The following is a 6,642-nucleotide window of genomic DNA, read 5'->3' as shown; positions in this document are numbered from 1 at the left end:
CACCATAGACTGCCTGGCTGTTGTCCACTGCAGGATGCCTGTGCAGTACATCCTTGGGGACTGGGACTTTCATTGGCTCAATCAGAAGATAACACCCCCGGTGTTTATTCCGCCACCATAGACAGAGGTAAGTGGGCCACTGGCACAGGACAGCCAGGGAATGAGGATGGAGTCGGGACCGGAGTTACTTCGAGACTTCCTGTAGAGGGCACTAGGACCATGTGACTGCCATTCTCAGAGGCAGAGGTGGGTCTCTTTGCTGGCTCAACCTTTAGTCTACATGGCAGATCTGGGATTCAGAGAAGGCTGGCTGAAGGTGGGGCAGGCTTGGATAGAGGCTAGTGGGAAAACAAGAGGCACTGGGCTCTGAGCAGGGTTGTTTCTTTGAGGATATTCACAACCTAGGAACATTCCTGGGATGGACAAGCACTTTTCTTCCAGAGAGAGAGGGACCTAGAGCCCCTCCAGTTGGAGTCCCTGACGGAGAAATCCTTTCATATTCACATCCTGTGGTTGGATAACTGCAACTCACCTTGCTGCCCAGTGTCAAGGCAGGACAGTGAGAGATCCTGAGTTTTTGATAAGGTCAGGGGATCCTCAGTATGAGATTGTACTTCAACATCCTAACTTGGTTCATGGTCAGTCCCATCTAAGACTGCCATAATGTAGGACATAGAATCTAGAGAATCAGAGCCGGATGGGGTCTGTTCTGGGAGTCCTGAGTATTATGAGTGAACTTTGAGCTCCCGTGTACCAACCTGCTTCCCTTTCTTGGGTGGGTCTTTGCTAGAAAAAGCTTGAAACTAAGGACTGGGTTTTATCCCTTGTCTTTGATGATCAAAGCTAGCACTCTACCATTTGAGCCAAAGCTTCACTTCCAACTTTTTTGGGTGTTTAATTGTAGAAAAAAAGTTCTAATGGACTTTGTGCCTTGGGTGGAATCCAACTGTAGTCCTCAGATATCAGTCTCCTGAAGGGATAGGATGAAAAGGATGGAAAATTATCTTTGGCCAGGTGCCAGTAGCTCATGGCTGTCATCCTAGGTACTCAGAAGCTGAGATCTGAGGATCACAGTTCAAAGCTGTCATGGGCAGGAAAGACCCTGAGACTCTTATCTCCAACGGACCACTGGAAAACTGGAAGTGGTGCTGTGGCTCAAGTAGTAGAGTGCTTGCCTTGAGCTGAAGAACTCAAGGACAGCACCCAGGCCCAGAATTCAAGCCCCACAACTGAAAAAAGAAAGAAAGCAAAACATCTTTGCCTGCAAAGGATGGTGGAGGTGTGTGTGTGAGAGAGGCTTTGTTTGGGAGACCATCTGCTGGCTTCAATGTACAGACATTTTTAAGAACTCCCCGTTTGCCCCAGTTTGAAGCCAGAGCTTCACGAGGACTTGGACTGTGGCAGGCAGGGAGTGGGCAAATGGGTGTAGGGGTGGGATTATTGTGTCTGTATTCTCTCCATTGAAGGACGGATTTGGATGCTGCGTGACAAAGTCTGAAGTGAAGGGTTGCAAGAAGTTTGTGGCCTGACGAGGTGAAGCCGGAAGCCACTGGTGGCTCACAACTGTCATCCTAGCTACTTAGAAGGCTGAAATGTGAAGACCATAGTTCCAAGCCAGCTTGGGCAGAAAAGTCTGTGAGACTTGATATCCAATGGACCACCAGAGAACAGGATTTGGTGCTGTGGCTCAAGTGGGATATTGCTCACCTTCAGCTGAAGGGCTGAGGGACAGCACCCTGGTCCAGAAGTCAAACCTCATGACCAACTACAAAAAAAGAGGGGGCTAAGTTTTCCGCATAGCAGTATGTCCATTAAGAACTGCCATATCGTACTATGATACATTCCAGATATGTGAGAGGCTTACTGGTTTTTCTATAGTGGGTCTGATGTCGGTAGTGCCACCTTCTTGAGGGTAGGATGTGATCCTAATTGAGACAGTTCATGGGTCTGTACTCAGGGACTGCTGAAGCCTTGAGCTGTCTGTGTGTGTGTGTGTGTGTGTGTGTGTGTGTGTTTCTGTGTCTGTGTCTATGTCTGTGTGTGTGTGTTTGGAGTTAGAAGACCTGGGCCTTGAACTCAGGGTCTAGGTGCTGTTCCTGAGCTTCTGTGGTCAAAGCTATTGCTCTGACACGAGCCACAGCCCCACCTCTGGATTTTTGGTGGTTCACTGTAGATAAGAGCCTCACAGTCTTTCTAGAATGGGCTGGCTTTGAACTGTGATCTTCAAACCTCAGCCTCCTGATTAGCAAGGAAGACAAACATGAACCACCCCTGCAGGTGGTGTGTGTGTATGTGTGTGTGTGTGTGTGTGTGTGTGTGTGTGTGTGTGTGTATGTGAGTGTGGAAGTGGGCTGTAACAAGGAGCAGTGGACACTTTGGTAACTTCTGCGTGCTTTCTTTGTGGGGTACATGGACTTTGTGGCTGAGGTCTGGGGACCTGAAAGAGTGAGATGCTTGATGGGGACTCAGCACTGTTAAATTATAAGACCAAGGGATCTGTATGTCCTGGAGCTGTCTACTTCCTTGGGCCTAGTTGGTGGCAGAAGGAGCTTAGGAGGACCTGGGGGTGGAGCCCACAGGAGTGGCTCCCCAGGAGGACAAAGAGCATGGCCAGCACTTAGTAAGGATGAGAGCCCTGTTAATATGGAGCACACTTTCATGGTTCAGACTTTGGGTCTTATCATGATGTCTGATGGGCAAGGCCAACCCTATTTTAAATGTTGAGCTGTGATCTTCAGATCTTAGCCTCCTGAGTAGCTAGGATTATTGGCATGAGCCTCTGACAACAGGGCCTCTGATTCTTTTTGGTATATTAGGGTTTGAATTCAAGGCTTTAGACTTGCCAGTCAGATCTTCTAACACGCGAGCCAAGACTTTCTGTCTTGGGCATTTCTGAGATAGAGTCTCAATATATGCTCAGGCTGGTCTGCATCGGGATTCCTCACTGTTACCTTTCTGGCCAGACCCTGTTATAAGAAAATGAATTCACTCTATGTCTATATCGCTTTGCTGGGGTGTCATTTCGAGGAGTGGGGGCAGTGTGAAGAGGAAAGACCCCAGAACTGCCACCTCCTGGGGGACATTTGTTCTTGTGACAGAGCCAAGTCATTGCTGTGTATGACGAGGAAGCCACCATCAGACTGACCTGGAACAATGCTCAAAGGTATGTAGGCTGTTGAAGTATCAAACCCACCCATGTCTGCTTCCCACTCACAACAAGGGAGTGCAGTGCAGGTGGTCCAGCACTTGCCCTAGGGGATTATAAATGGATGGTGGTGGTCAGGTGTCGGTGGTTCCCGTACATCATCTTGGCTATTGGGGAGGCTGAGGTCTGATGGACGTGACTCAAAGCCAGCCGGGACAGGAGCGTCTGTTTCTTATCTCCCATAAACCAACAACCACCCCACCACACACACAAATCCAGATGTGGTGCTGTGGCTCAAGTGGTAGAGCCTCATCCTTGAGTAAAAGAAGCTCAGGGATGACACTCAGGCCCTGAATCCAAGCCCTAGGACTCACAAAAAATAATGAAATAAATGAAGAATGGGCATCTGTTACCTTACTACCAAAAAGGATGGATTCAGTCTTCTCTCTGGTACTTGTATCCAAAGATAATGGGCTTCTCTTGATGTTCCTCTAAACTTCTCCTTCTCTCCATTATCTTTCCAGGCTTCAGTTGAAGGATAGAATTCAGATCATTCCACTCAATGTGACCTTATGTACCCTCCCCTGCCCGCCTTCCTTGGGGTGGGGATCCTGATTGTACTCACCACAGGGAGGATAAGGCACCGGAGAGATAGAGTAGGTATCCCCGAAAGTTACACACACACACACACACACACACACACACACACATACTCACCCAGGCCAACTCAGACTAGCTTTTTCCAAAGACACTTCATCTCCTTGGATTAACTGACCTAGGAGAGGAACTTGATCCCCTGTAAATGACTATTTTAACTAGGGCTTGCTAGTTGACATGAGATAAAAAGAAGCTCAAAAGAAAGGCTCTGGTGCCCATCACTGCCACACCTACTCCGGCGGAGTCTGCTTAGCATGGAACACCTACTTTCAGACCTGAGAATGGGGCTTCACAGAAGCTTACCTCTGAGAATGGACTTCACCGAAGTCTACCTCAGAGAATGGGGCTTCAAAGAAGCCTACCTCTGAGAATGGGACTTCACCGAAGTCTACCTCAGAAAATGGGGCATCAAAGAGGCCTACCTCCTGGAAAGGCTGGCAAGCCCCTGGGAAAGATGTGTTTCTGTTCCTGTTTTTCTTTTCTTCGCTGTATAGGAGTGCCTATTAATCTTTTACTGTTCCTGCTATTTGTTCTACTTACTCATGCTCAACGTTCCCTTATTCAGGGCTCTTTCTTGGAAGTGTTGACGACTCCAACATCCGATGAGTGTCCTAAGAATATGACTAACTCACCAGAGTTAAGTGCTACCCTAAAAGCCCCTCTTATGGAGGCTATTAGACAAGTCATAAGTAAATATAAAAATATTGGGGGTTTCATGACGTCACTTCAGCAGAAGGAATTGTTTGTAAGAGATTTACAAGAAGCTGTCGGCACGGCTAAAACAAAAAGAGTGCATGGCTATTGGAGGCTTCCCTTTAATCCTGAAACATATACAATAGACCCATATAGATATCCTGTAGATAAGAAAGATGTAGAGGGATAGTTAACCAAAAGCTAAATAAGATTCCTAAAAGGTTGGTAGATGGAAGGTGGCAATGACTTATCAGAAGAAAACGGTGGAATCCTCCATTATCTAGAGGACCCCAAAGACTTCCCCCAGATCCATAGCCTTTTACAGGTGTGTATGATAAGGATGGCAACCGTTGGCTAAACCACTTAGGAGAAAGGACTTCCTATTACTCTCTATTTACTGAGAGACTTGCTAGATCTAGGTGCTTACTATCAAAAAAAGAAACAAGAAAGATCTTATGAGACAGTTAAGGCCTCTATGAAAAAGAGTAAACAATTTTTGTGAAAGGGTTACAGAGAAGACACTATGAGCTTAAATTTGATATATGGCCAGATTTAACTAAGTATACTGAATATCATGAGTTTTTGGCCACAAATTGGGGACCCTCTAAAGAATGGCAAAGAAGCACAATTGCTTAGAAAAGATTTAAAACACATAAAGTACAAAACTAAACAAAAATAATAATAAAGTACTAGAGTTCGTGCCTTTCTGTCCAGCACTTTGCCCATATGCTCTAGTTAATGGTTAATAGGTGATAAACATCAAAACCAATTGTATTTCTTAAAAATAGATGTAAAGCCGAAAAGAAGTGCCTATCATCATAGCTCGTCATCCAAAAAACAAGATCAGGGGACCAGCTGGTGACCAACCAAGAACGAAGCCTTGCAACAAGATTGTGTAACTTTTTGCCCTTTCTCATAGAGACTTTTGCTATAAAAGCTTGTTTTCTTCTGCAATAAATCGCACTCAGCATTCACTCCTCTTGTGTGTGAGTTGTCTGTTTGCCATCTCCCCACCTGTTCCAGTTACCTCCACCAGGTGTCCTCCGTCGTCCCGACAGAGCCGGTCCCTGGCACTGGCTCAGGCTCACACCTGACATCCTGGCTACTTGGGAGGCAGACATCTCAGGATCAAAGTTTGCAGCCAGCCATAAGCTGGAAAGCTGGTGAGACTCTTCTCTCCATGGAACCACCAAAAAGTCAGAAGTGGAGCTGTGGCTTACGTGGTAAAGCACCAGCCTTGAGCACAAAAACTCAGAGACGCAGCTCCCAGATCCTCAGTTCAAGCCCACCAAAGAAATGGACCCATGTTGTTGCCCCCAGACTGCCTGGACCTTGAGTGCCCTCTCACGGAGTGTGATACAGCACCAGTCCCTGGGTAGTGTATCAGAGCCTTCAGAAACTGGGTGGTAAAAGCTAGACCTTCCCCTTCATCTGCTTTCAACCCACACCAGCAGGAAGGGAAGGCGTGACAAGGCCAACATCCTGCAGAGGAGAGAAGACCCCACTCTGCCAGGGTGATTGGAGCAGGCTTCTTAGAAGCAGCACTTGAAAAGGGGTCTTGCTTAACAAGGAAGCACACAGAACAAAGATGCTGTACATAAAGGACAACATAGAGGAGCATGTTCACTTTCAGCCAGAGCTGCTGCTGAGAAACTCAGTACAGATGTGCAAGACTGTACTGAGACACGCTCGAGAGGTTACAGAAGAACAACTATCCAAGGTTGGGATTGTGTCTTAGCAGTAGTGGGCTCGCCTAGCACACAGGAAACCCTGGGTTCTATTCCTAGGTCCCACATACACAGAAAAAGCTGGAAGTGGCACCGTGGCTCAGGTGGAAGAGCACTGGCCTCGACCAAAAGAAGCTTGTGTATAGCATCTAAACCCCGAGGTCAAGCCCCTAGACTGTCAACATAAAACAGCACTCCAAGGGTCCTTGGTGACAGGTGGATGGCTATGCCCTGTAGCTCTTAGTAGATCCATCCATTTTTATGTGTCTCCTTGTTTGACAGAGGGGAGCTGGACACTCCTTCTGCCCTGGCATCCCCTGGACCCAGTTATCAGCAACCCTCCCAACATCTTCAACCAGGACATGGAACAGCTGGCCCCAGAAATCCTCAGATACCGGTTGGGTGGGGCAGGGGGATACA

Source organism: Dipodomys spectabilis, unplaced genomic scaffold, assembly GCF_019054845.1.
Source record: "Dipodomys spectabilis isolate Male_0828 unplaced genomic scaffold, ASM1905484v1 ptg000516l, whole genome shotgun sequence".
NCBI lineage: Eukaryota > Metazoa > Chordata > Mammalia > Rodentia > Heteromyidae > Dipodomys > Dipodomys spectabilis.
The sequence above is the reverse complement of the archived record's forward strand: the minus strand, read 5'-3'. Positions refer to the sequence as shown.